We start from the raw sequence: 15,394 nt of genomic DNA, 5'->3' as shown, positions 1-15,394 counted from the left end.
TCTACTTGAAGCTAAGAAGAGAATGGGCCCCACCAAACCCAAAGGACAATGAACCTTCACTTTAAATACGTTTGATCATGTTACAAAGCTGCTGTTCAGCTGTGCAAACAGGCTTTGCTATGCTCACTTTTGCAACGAACACTTCCTCAGCCAGGTACACTTCTCATGCTTGGAATTGGGAACACAGAGATCGTGGGTGAATGTATTCACCTCCTCCCTTTAGGAGCTCAGATAAGTAAGTCAACAGCTACTCAGATAAGTGCTTTGCAATAGAAAGCAGTATGTTCTGGAAGGCAGGAGGAAGGTCAGTTCCAGGTCAGGGGAGAAAGGGGAGTAGGTGACAAGCTGAGTCACCTGGACAAGGAGCAGAGGTCAGGTCATTCCCAGGACAGGACCCCAGCACTGGCAGAGGCACCAGAGGTAATGGCAGTTAGTGTTTGTACTGGGGCTTGAACTGTGGATTTGAGGAAAAGCACCAGGAGAAAAGTGACCAGAGGCCAGGTGATGGGAAGACTGCAGTCTTGCTGAGGGGCCCGTGGTTTTTATCTGAGAGTACCGAGGAGCCCGTGGGAAGTTTTAAGCAAAAGAAAGTCTTGATGGAGGTGTGAATTAGAAACAACATGTTCACAAGACTGTGGAGGTGGGATGAGGGAGGAGAAAGATGGACAGGATGACCAATTAAGAGGCTTTTGCTTAAAAAAAAATCCAAATGCTGAATCCTAAATAAAGGAATGAGGAGAGGGAAGGGCAACAACATAAATTAGAAGAAAGGCTCTTTGAGATCTGGGAGCCAGTGCAATAGGACAGCTGGGGAAAGGATGGTCCAAGGATATATTAGGAAGTGGCACCAACTGAGTAGCCAGGACCAAGGGCGGGAGAGTCTGGCAGCTGGTGGGTGGGCTGGGTCCTAAGGACAGAAGATATATGAATGAGCTCACCAGGGAGAACACCAGGGATGATGTAGAAGGGACTAAGAAAAACCTGAAGCTGAGGACAAAGAAAAGAAAATGGGCAATGCAGGTCTAAGAGGCTTCAATCTGAGGCTGGAGGAGAACTCTGGGGGGTAGCAAGGCTGGATGACCCAGTATAGCAATAGTCAGAAAGAGACCTCAGTAGGGATTTCTGACTAGAGAAGGAGACGGTAATGCAAGAGCATTCAAAGCAAGTGATGTGGGCTCAGCGGAGGGCCCTATAGTCATGGCTAAGGACATGGCTGGGATGTGCCCTCCCACAGGGTCACAGTGTAGTGACTGTTGGAGAGGCCATTCCTGTCCACCCTAACTGCTTCATCTGCCTCATCACTTTCTCATTTGACTTCCCGGCATGCTTGTGCCTGATGACACATTAGATATCTCATATCTAGAAAAAAAAAACCTGTGTCATGGTGATAGACCCTTGTCCTGGGTCACCTCTGGGACTGTGATGCCAACAGCAGTGCCTGACACACAGATACTAAGTATTATGATCTAAATCACATGATTCATTGAAAGCTATAGATAATTAGTGAGCATGTTAACACCCCCACAGGTCGGTTCTGTGCTGGATTCTAGAGATCCAGCGACTCCATTATTGTGTTTTAATCTATCCAAATGCAACTATTTCCCATAACACATCTTTTGTCTCATAGTAAACAGGTCCAAACATGGGCTGGAGCCCTGTGCTGCCAGTTGAGGCAGAGTTATAAATACCACACCTCAAGAGAGGCAAAGAATACAATCACAAGCCCAGTGTACACAAACTCCTAGCACAGCTGGGTTCCAAAGGAGAAATGAGAACTGCTCACAGAGTGACTTGCCTGCAAAGCTAAAGATAAGATTATTCTGACATGAAAATATCTAAATGTTATACGTCTCTCTCTTTGACTCCCCAGACTTTCCACAGGGAGTCTGCATTGATATCACCTCTCACTGATGTAACCTGCCTTCCTCCCTCTTTCCCTGCCATGACATTACAGTCCTCAAGACCTTCTACAAAGAGCCTGTGACAGATTCAGCAGCCTTCCTTCTCTCGGTCTCCATTGCCCCATTATTCTATAGCTTTTTACCTACCTTCCTTCTCCCACACAAAATTAATGTACATTCACAAATGCTCAGCCTTCTAACTCCTCTTGGGAAGAACTTAGAAAAAAACTATGGTGTCCACTCTCATTCCCATACTTAACCCTTTCAGTCTGGTCTCCAGCCTTACATTTCCAATTTTCTACTGGACATTTCCTTTGAAGGACCCCTGTCATATTGAATGTGACATATCAAAAACAAGGCCAGACACAGTGGCTTATGTCTATGATGCCAGCTACTTGGAAGATAAAGATGAGGAGGATCGTGGTTCAAGACCAGCATGGGGGAAATGTTAGTGAGATTCCTGTCTCAACAAATAAATGGGGCTTGATGGTTCACATTTGAAATCCCAGCCATGCAAGAGACACTGGAAAGAGGATAGCACTCTGAGACTGGCCCAGCAAACTACATGAGGCTCTAACTGAAAAAATAAAACAAAACGGGTTGGGTATGTGACTTAAGTGAGAAAACCCTTTCATAGCATGCGTGAGGCCCTGCATCAGTTCCCCAGCACCATAAAGATAAAATGTAAACTTTCATTTTCTATGACTCCTGTCTACATCCAAAAAGGTTGAAAATCTAGGTTATCCCTTTGCCATCTCTCTTCTACTGGTCATTCAATATGTTACTGTTAGCCACACAATCTCATGCCTGGAGTGCCTTTTTAACTAGGTTCTGTGCCTCTTGCTATCACATTGACAAAACAACTTCAATATATTCCCACTGCCTTCAGGTTAAAGTGATGTGCTTTAGCCCAGCACTTAAGTCTAGAAAGGGGACTGGTCAGATGCAGCCCACCACTTGTTTCTAGAAATAAGGTTTTACTGGAGCACAGCCATACCTTTTTATTTACACAGCATCAATGGCTTCCTTCATGTTGCCAAAGCAGAGTTGAGTGGCTGAGACAAGAAGTCATAGCTACATGGAGGTCCTTTTTGGAGCAAGTTTGCTGATACTGTGCTAGCATTACCAGATACCAGCAGTGTCCCCCAACATTCTTGCCCAGAACTCCTTATGATAAGTCTTTTGCTTCTGTGAATCTGTGGCTGAGCCCGGTGAACACCTTACACCACGTTCTCAAGCACTGAAACATCCCATCTCCTTCCTGCCAAGACTTTTTCAAGTCTTCCTTTTCCTTCAAATTGCAGCCAAAGCTCCACTTGTTTAGGAGGCCATATACATCCATCACCTGTGTGTCCATGCTGACCTCTAGCCTCCATCTCTGCAGCTACCTAGAAACATTAGACAGATTGCATGTCTGTGTAACCCTCCAGCCTATGCTAAAGGCTTCCTAGGGCCCAGACGTGGTGATCTCCACAGAGCCCCTGCCAATGATAAAAACAACTTTGCCCTTCATTCCACATAATATGGTAAGAAGGCATCAAACAAACTTACCAATGAAGGCTTGGGGTTCCACATTTGAAAAGTTACAGCTGAGTCCAAAAACATGTACTCGTGCCAGCAACACCTGAAATCAATAAAATCGTTTAGCTTTAAAAGGGAAAATTAATAATATATATTAGGTTTTGATGTGCCATCAAAAAAAACAATGCCCATCTCTGCTTATTTGACTAGGAAATCCTTTCCCTGGAAACCTCATCCAATGTCCCATTCGGGCCAGGTACCCCTCCTCTCAGATCCCTAGAACTCAGGTCATATATTTATGGTGACATACGGCACACAGCAGCATAATTCCTTATTTAGTGATGGGAATTTCTAGACTGTAGGCTTTTCAAGAGAACAGATCTGTCAAATTTACCCCATCCCTCAGCCCCTCTATCTAGAGCACCTCATGTAGATGGCCTGCAATAAAAATTTGTAGAATGGATGAGAAAGCAGCCTGCTCAAGTCATTACTATATGTCTTCATGTCTAAACTTCTTTAGGCCATGACTTTCACCACAGAAATGCATGCCTTGGTTCTACTGCTTTCAATAATGGTTTACCAAGGAGAGATTAAATGCATACCTTTACAACCAACACTGCCCATGGGCAGAAACATTCAGAAGTTTCCAAAGTGTAATAAGGTAAGACCAACTCTGTAGCTAAGATGCCAGGCCTGCACCCACCAACACCAGATTGAAAGTGGCAACCTCAGCTTGTCTGGGCTCCCCAGTGGGCTAGACCACCCAGATATGAAGGCATGATCATCCTCAAACACATCCCCTCTAATCAGATGCCTTTGCCCACCTTCCTCCACGCTGTCTCCATGCACTGATAACACCCATTCCAAACATCATACCCCAGACCAAGTACACACTGAAGACCCCAACAGTTTATTTTGGTGTTTTTTTTTAATTGGGGCAAAACACATATAAAGTTTATACTCTCAAACATTTCTAAGTAGACAGCTTGGCAGAATGGAGTACATCCTTGTATTTTTGCACAAGCAGTACAAATGACCATCTCCCTACCTCTCTCCATCTGCAAAATGGAAATTCCACATCTGCTAAACAATGACTCCTTCTCTCCTTCTCCCCAAGCCTTTGAACCCAACAAATTTTAGTGAAATAAGCTAATGAATGAGTGAGCAAGTGCAAACACAAATGACTCAATCTTCCCCACAAAAGCATCTTCCCCTTTTGCTGGGCTCCCATGAAATACCATTTTCAGATTCTCTCTCTTTTGGCACAACTATAAAGCAAGAGTTAGTGCAGCAGATAACACTTATCGTCAGTGTTAACCATAAGTCTAAATGTATACTTGTAGCCTGGCTTGTCCTTCATGTTGCTAGATCCACTGCTCATGTCTTATTCCTTCTCTTGCAGTATTTTTTTTCCAAGTGGTACTGGGATTTGAATTCCTGGACTCATACTTACTAGACAAACATTCTACCACTTAGCCCCCTCTGCCAGCCACTTTTCTGGGTTGATTAGTTTTTAGGTAGGGTCTCACTTTATGTTCAGACTGGCCTAGACTATGAGCTTCTCCATGTCACTGGGATGGCAGGCACACTCTTACCCATGTTTTACCTATCTCACTGTGCTCAGACATTGGTTGAGATGGAGTCTCAAAATGTTAACACCATCACTCCCACCACTAACACCACCCTGCCGGCCTTAAACAATGATCCCTCAATCTCAAGCCTTGAATCACAGCATCCACCTCTCCTTGCAGTGTTTAACTACAATTACAGTTAATCATTTCCCCCTTGTTTGACTCCTATTCACTTGGTTTCCAAGAGAGGACTTTCTCTGGGTTTCCCACCCATTTCATTTCCTCATGTCAGAGACCCAGAGACCCCGTTCTCTTCTCAATTGCTTCACTGCCACTCCCTTGGGGATCTCATCTATAAATCTCAAGAAATTTAAATATCACCTCTAGGCAGATGATGATCACTGAGATTTCTCTCCAAATCTCTCTCTCTCCTTTGAACTTGCCAATAACCAACTCCCGGTATTAATTCACAAATCAAGTTCCAAGTAGGCCGTATTGAGCATCTCAAACTCAACATATCCAACACAGACTCCTGACATCCCCCATACCTGGTCCTCTCAATGTTTCACTCACCATGATATAGATAGCATTCTTCTGGTTGCCACGTCAAAAGAATGGAATTCGTTTTCATCCCTCTTCTCTGTCACTCCATATCCAGTGCTCAGCAAAACTGATTTTCATCCTCTAAATATATTGGCAATATGACCATTTCTTTTAAACTCTGCAGATACCACCCTAGTCTCATAATTACAATAGTCTCATACTTGTGTCTCTGCTTCCACACTTGGTGCCACTCCTACCTCCACCCATAGTCTACTCCCAGTACAGGAAGAAATCTGTTATAACATGAATCACAACATGCCATTCCTTTCTTAAATCTCTTACCTTAAAAATCTTCCTGCAAAAATGATGCCAAAGGGACTGGTATTTCTAAACTATACCTCATAGTCCCTGGATCAAGCTTCTACTCAGTATGGTTTCCAGGCCAGTACTAGAACTCTCCTGTCATTCATCCATTTCTGTATGGCAATCCTGATATTATCTACCATCAGAAGATATGATCTTTTCTGACTTGCCAAAGAAAAGAAAAGAAAAGAAGCGCAATCAATCAGCTTCCCTTTTCAATTAAGAGTACCATAAAAATCCAATAACTTATTTCTCAAGAAGAACTAAGATAGGTAGAATCTGCCACCATTTAATAACTAGATTCCAGAGCATAGTTATATACTTGTGTGGTGGTGTGTGACGGTAGTGGTGAGGAATCTTGCTTAAGTCTCTTTCTTCCAGTTTCCAAGTGGTTGCCATGTCTTATTTGCTTACTGTCTTTAGTTCCATCTTTCTCCTCTCCCTCATTGATGTTGTACCTGGAGTCTGTATGCAAATTCGGTCACTCAGGACTATTTAAGCTCAGATCCCAGCAGTTCTCCTCAGAGCTCCAGCAGCAGCCTCCTAACCAGCCAGTCCATCTCTAGTCACTTATTTCTACCACTACCTCATCCAATGCCTGAACTAATCGTTATAAAACGTAAGTTTGATCAAGTTCCCTACTTAAAACTACCAAGAGTTGCAGCATTACTAAGACATAAATTCTTCAAAATCTCTGATAGTGGAACAGTCTGCTTTATCTCTCCTAGGTGCATTGCTTCTGCTTTCTATTAAGGCAGAGCAGAGATGGGAACACACTCCAGCCCGAATGCTGACTGGCCCAAAGGAAAAGCCTATCACCCATACCAGGTCAATCAGAGCCTTTCTCCAGAGCTGATGGCCAGAGACAAAGAAAAGGAGCTCCTCCTTCACTGGAGTTGCAAACTGTGGTGTAGAAGGTAGCCCCCGCCACAAAGAAGGTTACCTATGTATACTGAGGCCAACACATAAAGAACAGAAGGCAGGAAGACAGAGGGACACTGGCAGGATCAAGGCCCATTCTGACATTTCAACTTCTTGTATGGACTCCTTCAGCATCCTTGAACAGTAACTCCCCACTTATGCCTCAACTAGAAAGGTGAGAACTTTTGCATTCTTTCTTTTTCTCTCTCCTTTGCTGTTTACCTTAAGTCTAGAACAGTTCCAAGAATGATGTTGTTGAATGAATGAGTGAATAAACAAGTAAATGGAGCACATGGACTGCTGGTCAAGACTCAGCTCTGCTATTTACTAGCCTTTGAGACCTGGAACAAAATTTTCTTTCCTTCCCTATGGACTCAATTTCTTTATCAGTAAAATGGAGAACTCAGTAGTACTTAGCTTATAGGGATTAGGAATAATTCAGATCACTAACATAAATCCCTTCTCACAGTGCCTGGAAATGGCTCCGGCTCCCTGGATATTCATTGCCATTGTTATCAGTTCCAGGTCACAGGACCAGACTGGGGGTCGGATGGATCCTCACAGGGTCATCAGTAAGGTGACATTTCAGACAGGAAAGAGCTGCCTGGTATTTATGTGCGTAAACTCTTCCCGAAGCAATTGGGCCAATCGTTAGGTAGTGAGATTCAAGAGCTGACTCAAAGTTCCCAGAAAATTGCCGATGATCAGAGAATGCCGACAAGTGGTGGCAGGGGCGAAGAGAAGTGTGCAGTCTACAGAAAGCACTGCGTACCACCCAAATGATGAGAGACACTTTGTGCCTTTTAAGAAACAATTTTCACAGCAAAGCTCAAGAAGACGGAGAGGCTTCTTACATCATGGGGACAAGGTAATAGGGCTATAAAAATGGAACTCAAACAAACCACACACAGGGCCCACATGGGCCCAATTTTCCAGGAAAAGCAGCGATTGCCACTGACTGCCACTGCGTTCAGAGGGAGGAAGTCACGCTTGTATCACAGCACACCAAACAGCTTTCGAAAGTCATTAGGCTGCAGAAAACTCACTGGATCTACCAAATTAGCAGGGCAGGCCTCCCTCTGCACCACCTCCCACCCTTCTCACGTTCCCTCTCTCTACAGATAAGAGGAAGGGACAATGAAGCCTGGTGGTTGTGTTCTTCAAGGAAGACACAGCATCCACAGTCAGGAGAAACCCTGCTGCCCCTCCTGGGGGGCCTCCTAGATTTCTCCTCCCACAGCCTAGACCCACACCCAGGCCTCTCCTGCAATTGTGATACCCTAGGCACGATGCATGAATTTCTCCTGTGGCTCCCCATAGCATCACCAAGCTCATCCATCCCTCCCTCTCTATCTCCTGTGACTGCCATCTCTGCCCTCTTCCACTTCTGCATCCCTGAATTTTGACACCCTAAGACTCTGAGCACACCAGGCTAGGAATGTGGCTTAGTGGCAAAGTGCTTGCCTAGCATGCATGAAGCCCTGGGTTCAATTCCTCAGTACCACATACACAGAGAAAGCTGGAAGTGGCGCTGTGGTTCAAGAGGTAGAGCACTAGCCTTAAGCAAAAAGAAGGCAGGGACAGTGCTCCAGCCTTGAGTTCAAGCCCCAGGACTGGCAAAAAAAAAAAAAAAAAAAAGGAAGGAAGGAAGAGAAAAAAGACTCTGAGCACAGGGCATGTGCCCACCTTCTTTTGGTTCTACTGTCTATTTTTCCCCTATAGGTCAGCTTTGTGGTCAGCGGTATAGTCTGGGAGTGACTGAACTGGGTCTCCCCTGGCTCTATCAATGTGAGCTCAACAGTTATTAATTGCAAGTCTTAGACTCCTCCTCTAAAAGAATGAGGTGGTAATAATGCCTCCTTTGGGTCCCTGTGTAGATTAAATGAATTAACACACATATAGCTTTTAGAACCATGCCTGACACCTGTTGCATCCCATAAACTGCTAGCCACAACCATTATTATACATGCCTAATACTTCAGGCAAGCCTTGAACACAGCCCCATGTCCTTCCACTATCTTTTCTGGTCTGACCTTTTAGCTCTGCCTTGAATGTCCAGCTCCATTTCCACCTGTCCTGTTAGGGCTGACAAAGCTAACTATCTCCACAAAACCTTTTGCAATTTCCCACAGAGACAGAATTTCTCCCTCTTCTGTCAGGGTGGAAACTGACTTCTCCCAGGGAATTCTCCCTTAAATAAACATCAGCTTTAAACCTGTTCTGTTCTTCCCATAGGTCATAAACTTCTCAGAAATAAGGGGTTCTTTCTCCCCTCATTTTTATTCCCTGAAATCTTATATGGTCTAAAGACTCAGTAAACACTTGCTGGATTAAACAAATGCAAAGCCTAGAGCCACAGTCCACATAAACAATCAGAAATGGAAACAATAAAAACCACAGCGGGTCAGAGGAATTCTTCCCTGGCACCCTGCAGTTAACACAGCCTGCAGGCTGTACACAGTATTGGGCACCTGTTGGAGATGTCTGTTTGTCAGTTCCTAATGAACAACAAGAAGCTAATGCCTTTCAGCAAGTTTGTGGCAGCTTTTACTTCTAATGGCACCTGCTAAACTCACACTTGCCTCAGAAGAGATGTTTGTTTTCCTCAGAAATCCTATTTGCTACCAGGCCTGGTTGCACACACATGTAATCCCAGCACTCATGAAGCTGTGGTAGGAGAATTAAAAGTTTGGGACCAGCCTGGGCTACTTGCATTGTGAGATCCTGTCTTAAAAAAATAAATCCTATTTCTCTTTCCTTGTTTTAGGGAATTTCTTAATATACCTTCAAGAGATCATTTAACATGCCATATTCAAAGCATCAGATGGAAGGAGATTGTTCCTTAAAATGATTTATTGACCCATGTTTCCACTTAGCAACAATTACATTATGAATTGCTTATATATACACCATCTTTCACTTATACTGTTACCTTACTTCTATATTCAACACTTTGCTGAAAAATATAACAACCAGGCATTGGAGCCTGATGCCTGTATTCCCAGCTACTCGGTAGGCTGAGGTTTGACCACTGATGCTTGAATTTGTGAGATTTTTAATTCCAATTAAACAACAAAAAGACAGAAGTGGAGCTGTGGCTCAAGTGGTAGAGTGCTATCCTTGAGAACAAACAGGCTCAGGTACAGTGCCCTGGTCTTTAGTTCAAGGCCCAGGATAAGCATGAGGAAAAATACAATGAAGATGGCTCCTAGCATTTGAAGTACATATTTTAATACATCTGTATAGCCTTCTTCTTGGAAAAGAAAAAGAAAATCTGATTCTCCATCCAATCTTGGGCCATTGCCATTAGCTAGATAAATGCCAACTTAATGAAATGATTCTGTAATATACAAAGATGGCTTAATGTAGCATTAGCTGAAAGAGCAAAAATTAGAAGCAATCTAAGTGCTCCGTAACAAGCTCATGGCTTACTGAAGATATTCCCTGGATAAAACATTATGTAGCCATCTTAAACTAGCATGGGGAAAACTAGAGACCACTCGGAAAAAGGTTAAAATAGATTGTAAAGAATGAAGAGAAGAGCAAGGTGCCTGTGGCTCATGCCTATAATCTTAGCTACTCAGGAGGCTGAGATCTGAGGATCAAGGTTCAAAGCCAGCCTGAGCAGGGAAGTCTGTGTGACTCTTATCTCCAATTAACCACCAAAAAAGTCGGAAGTGATGCTGTGGCTCAAGTGGTAGAGTACTAGCCTTCAGCACAAAAGCAAAGCACAGGGATAGTACCCAGACCCTGAGTTTAAGCTTCAGAACCAGCACACACAGAGGAGAGAGATCGGAAACTATAGGGATCACCTGAGTTCATTCCACCGAAGGTGGGGCAGGTCTAGGGTTTGAGGTCAAACCCAAGGAAACTTAGGGAAAAGCTAGAGGGAATCTCAGCACATAAGGGCAAAAAAGAATGATGGCAGCCACAAAAAAAAGAGAGAGAGAGAGAGAGAGAGAGAGAGAGAGAGAGAGAAATCTGGGCCCAGTGCCAGTGCCCTGCTTAGGAACACAGGGTGGGAAATAGAAAGACTCCACAAGGCCAAGCTCATTCCTAGAATCCCACCCTACAACATGCAAGGGAAAAGGCCAAGGGCTTTCTCCATGTACTTTGAATGAGAAAATAACTTTTAAATGCTCAGACAGTGTCAAGCCCTGTCTCCTTTACAGTGTGGCCACTGGGTTCCATGGGACAGCGTAACCCTTCCCAAGTCTCAGAGGCTAATTCTGACCCCAAATAGGAGGGATGTGGCTTGGTCAGTGCTCACTTGACAAGAGTGTCTCAGCACCAATCAGCTTTGCTGTGATGGTTCAATACTCTCTGCCGCCCATAAGGGAGCCACGGCTGACCTCTGAGTTCATGATCTCTCCATACCTTGTGCAGGAGCCACAGCTCCTCAAAAGCTCCTCTATACATCCTGTCTCCCTCAGTTCCCACTCCCTCTCCATCGAAGTCCCCAGTATGTATCCCTCCTGCCAAATGTGGAAGCCAAAGTGATTCCCTAGCATTTAAGATCCTCCTTCCTACATCATGTCTCTAGGGTCTGCCTAGGTTAAGCAAAGGCCTCTCTCCTATTCCTGACTCACTGAACAAGCCAAATTCTTTACAGGCCAGGCTCAAATCTTTCCTCCTCTCTTGTCTTCTCCCTCTATACAGGCCAGTTTTACTCATGCTGTCTTCCTTTGAATGACCCCAACTGCTCAGAGCTGGAATAGCCACAGGGCCAGAGAGTTATGTGGAACAATCTGGCCACACAGATACTGTCATCCAAGGTATTCTCCCCTCTACAATTTGCTCTAAATATACCAATAAAACACAGATACTGTCATCCAAGGTATTCCCTCTACAATTTGCTCTAAATATACCAATAAAGCAAATAAGTTACTTAAGCAGCCACCATTTAAGTGGTAAAAGGGGCTAAGCTTCTTAAGTTTCACATCAGACAGTGATGCTACAGCCAGGTATAGGTCCTGACAGAGGAGAGAACTTACCCCACCTGCCAGAGCTGCCAGCAACAAGCATGTCCTAAGTACCTACTGTGTGCTGACTGGCGGCAGCAGGGTGCCTAAGATGCCTGTTTGAATAGGCCAGTCCTTATCTAGAACAAATTCAGGCAGAAATGTAGACAGGCTCCACAACAGAAAAAGCCAGAGAGAAGGCAGAAGAAAGAGGAACAAGGAATGGAGGTGGGGGTAGTTTAACTCCACCTGAGAAGCCACATTTGTGTGTGTGTCTTGGAAAGATACTTAATAAGATAAACACTGCAGCCAATGCTTACTTGGAGTTTGCTAGGTACACATAACACTTCTCTGATTTAGTAAAGTTAATTCATACTTGAATTAACTACTGCCAGGCACTGCTCTAAGTTCTTGGGATAGTGAACATGTCAACCTAATGCCTACCCTCATAATGCTTATGTTCTCTGAGGAAACAAGACAACAAGTCAGATAAATTGGCAAAACATCAATGTATCCTACATGATCAAAAGTGCTAACAGGAAAAAACAAAGCGAGAGAGAGAGAACTGAGCACCTGTGGCTCACACCTGTACTCCTAGCTATTTAAGAGGACTGGGGTTTGAAGGTAGCAGGGGCAGGAAAGTCCATGAGACTCCATCTCCAAATAACCAGCAAAATTCTGAGCTGGAAGCATGGCTCAAGTAATAGAATGCCAACTGAACAAATAAGCTGAACAAGCAGAGGCCCCAGATTCAAATGCTAGTACCAACAAAAAGAGAGGGACAGCTCAGGGACAGTGGACTGGGTAAATGGTTTTAAATAGAGTGACATTTGAAAAGAGACCTAAAGGTCAGCAAACAACCCATAAAAACTCATTGGAGAAGCAGCCAGTGGGAGGACTGGAACAGGAAACATAGCTGGCATGTTTGAAGAATGGCAAGGATTCCATTGTGGCTGGATTAGAGGAGGGCAGGAGGACGGACATCATACAGCCACGCAAGTTGTGCACTGCCTAAGTCAGAGGACACACTCACATTCACCACAGTGAGCTGTACAGAACCCAGCCTGGGTAGAGATGAAGTCAGAGAAATACCAGGAAGCTTTGTGATCCATAGGAAGGTTTGGCTTTTCCTCTCAGTGAGACAGGAAGCTACTGTTGTGAGAGTTCTGAGCAGAGTCGAGGCCTGACCTGGCTCTCGCATCACAGGATCACTGTGCAGAGAGGACTCCACAGCAGGACAAGGCTGGAAGCAGGAGACTGCTTGGGAGGCTGAACTACAAGAACCACAGTCAACACTCCCACTTTCCAGATGAAGAAACTTGAGGCTCAGAAGGGTCCTGGTCACTTCTCAAAGCCACTGGGTGAGGCAATGACACAGAAGTCAGATTGGGAAATTGAATCCTCTTGCATTCCTGAAGGAATGAATAGCAGTAGTGGTAGAAGAAGTTGGCAGGGCCTGACATACTTGGGGAAGGCTGGGCTCATGATCCAGGGAAACTAGGGTCTCAATCATTAAAAAGCACTTATTCTCCACTGCTTTTGTACATTGCCACATTGTGGCCCCATACAGAAGGTCTGGAACTTTATCTGAGATGTAAAGACTGTGACAGTGTGTTCTAAATGGGGGCCAGGGTACCCCAAAGCCAGGTAACACCTGGGTTAGCTCGAAAGCTCTTTTTATCACTTCTGCGATGATGAAGATGGGAGCAAGGCTGCTGAGGGTTGCACATTTACTGGCAGGAGGCAGGAAAGGAAAGGTTTCCTTGCTGAGGCTGAGTTTAAGGGGCAGACTCAATGCCCATATCCGTCCTTCCATGCTGAATATAGTGAACCCCAAAGCCATCTAGGGTACTAGTGAAAGAAAAAAAATCATGCAACTAAGGCTGGAACAAAAATTTACAGATTTGAGCCAATAAATACTTGAAGAAAATAAAATATTTTTCAAGAGATGGTTCCAATTCCTAGACCCTCGGAGGGTCCACTTTCTACATAGGCATGCATCCACATAGATACACTGTCAAAGGATAGGAATAATGATCAAAGCTCCCTCTCCACCAAGAAAGCTGCTGTTAGCAACATCCTTCCTACCACCCCCATTAGGAGTACTACATGGCACCTGCATGACTTAATTCTCTGGTTAACAGTCCCAATTGATGGGTAGGAGAAGTTGAGGAAGCTTAAAAATCAAGTGATTCCTCAGACCTCATCAGGAGATAGATAACTTGAATTTTTTTTCCTTGCCACATCAAATAGGAACCAAGGAAGAACTAGAAAAGCACCATCATTAACATCTGCTGGAAAAATGGTACTGAGTCTCCATGGAGTTAAGTGAAGGTACTGAGGGTTTCCATATACAGAGGACCCAAAGAGTAGAACAAGATCTGACCAGGAAGGCTAAAAGAAAAAGGAAGCACAGGGAAACTTGTCAGCCACCAGGTTTTTCTCAGTGGTCTACAGCCCTGCAGTCATGAACAAAGAGCATGTATGTACTGATCAGAGTTTCAGAAGGTCAAATAGAGGCAATATATGCTCAGTACGTTCCCAGGCCAAAGTCTGAACCACCAGGAAAGGGAGTGGGGATGGGTGAGGGGAAGCTAGGAGTTCATTAAAAATAGTTCCCTGAAGGTACCAGCCAGTATCTTAGCTGACCTCATTAAAAGTTGAAAATAATAGAGGAAAAGAACAAATTTGGATTCCTACGTGCAAGTTGATTCATTAATCTTCAGAAAAGATGGCTACTGACCCAGGACAGTCCAGAGAGGTGCAACAGATACGACCTAAATCAGACAGTCCCTGAGGCTTCTGATTCTTTGCCTGAGGCCGTAGCTTGACCCAGGCTGCTGAATGGGAGAAGCAACTCAGCCCTCCTATGAGCTATCCTCAATCTCATTCCTCTCCACCAACAAGCACAGGGGAGAGAGAGGAGCCAGGCCTTGGAATAAGAGACCTGGTTGGATAAGAATCTATCCCTGGCACTCCTGCTCCACTATACAGAGGCACTTGTCTCTTCTTCGAGGATTATTCAGTAGTTAATTTCTGGGGCTGGTAATGAATTTCATCATTGATTTCCTTTTTAAGTGCCTCTCTCCCACTAGAGGGAAAGCTCCATGTGGACCAAGTTTACATCTGCCTGGCTGATCCCACCACTTCCAGCTAGCATCTACAACGGTGGCCTACACACTACTGGACCACAACAGATAAATGCATTGCTTGAAAACTGTCTGGCTTCAAACATCAAGTGATGTGAAGAGCCATACCTGAGCTTAACTTGCCAAGTATAAGCCAAGGGCAAGATGGGCAGTCCAGTTTGCTCCACTAAGTTCTGCCACTGGTTTGGTGCCTCCCACCTTTTCCTCCAATAATGATCCCCTCCTCTTGGCTCCATCCCAGAAACAATGCTCAGGCCTTTCATCTGAGCATTGACAAAGGAGAGCTGTGCAAGGAAAGAGGTGACAATGTGCTTTCATCAGTCCATAGCCATGCTGGAAGGAAGATGCTACCATTAAACCAACAGTTGTGGGTGTGACATAACAGAGACCATTACAAATGGGAGGGACCTCAGAAAACCTGGGTCAGCCAGTCACAGGATAACAAAGCCAAGGCACCAGTGGGA

The 15,394-nt window shown here is 44.6% G+C and overlaps 1 protein-coding gene across 5 annotated transcripts in view; it reads right to left on the bottom strand.

Moving 5' to 3' along the window:
* Arntl (aryl hydrocarbon receptor nuclear translocator like) overlaps nt 1-15,394 on the bottom strand; it is a 104,735-nt gene that overhangs the window by 73,628 nt on the left and 15,713 nt on the right. For all 5 annotated transcript variants that reach the window (XM_048360812.1, XM_048360813.1, XM_048360809.1 and 2 more), the window contains exon 2: nt 3,453-3,525. The gene's annotated coding sequence lies outside the window, so the exon portion shown is untranslated. The remainder of the gene's footprint in view (nt 1-3,452; nt 3,526-15,394) is intronic.

This window comes from Perognathus longimembris, chromosome 13 (assembly GCF_023159225.1).
Source record: "Perognathus longimembris pacificus isolate PPM17 chromosome 13, ASM2315922v1, whole genome shotgun sequence".
Taxonomy (NCBI): Eukaryota; Metazoa; Chordata; class Mammalia; order Rodentia; family Heteromyidae; genus Perognathus; species Perognathus longimembris.
This window is presented reverse-complemented; position numbering and strand designations above follow the sequence as displayed.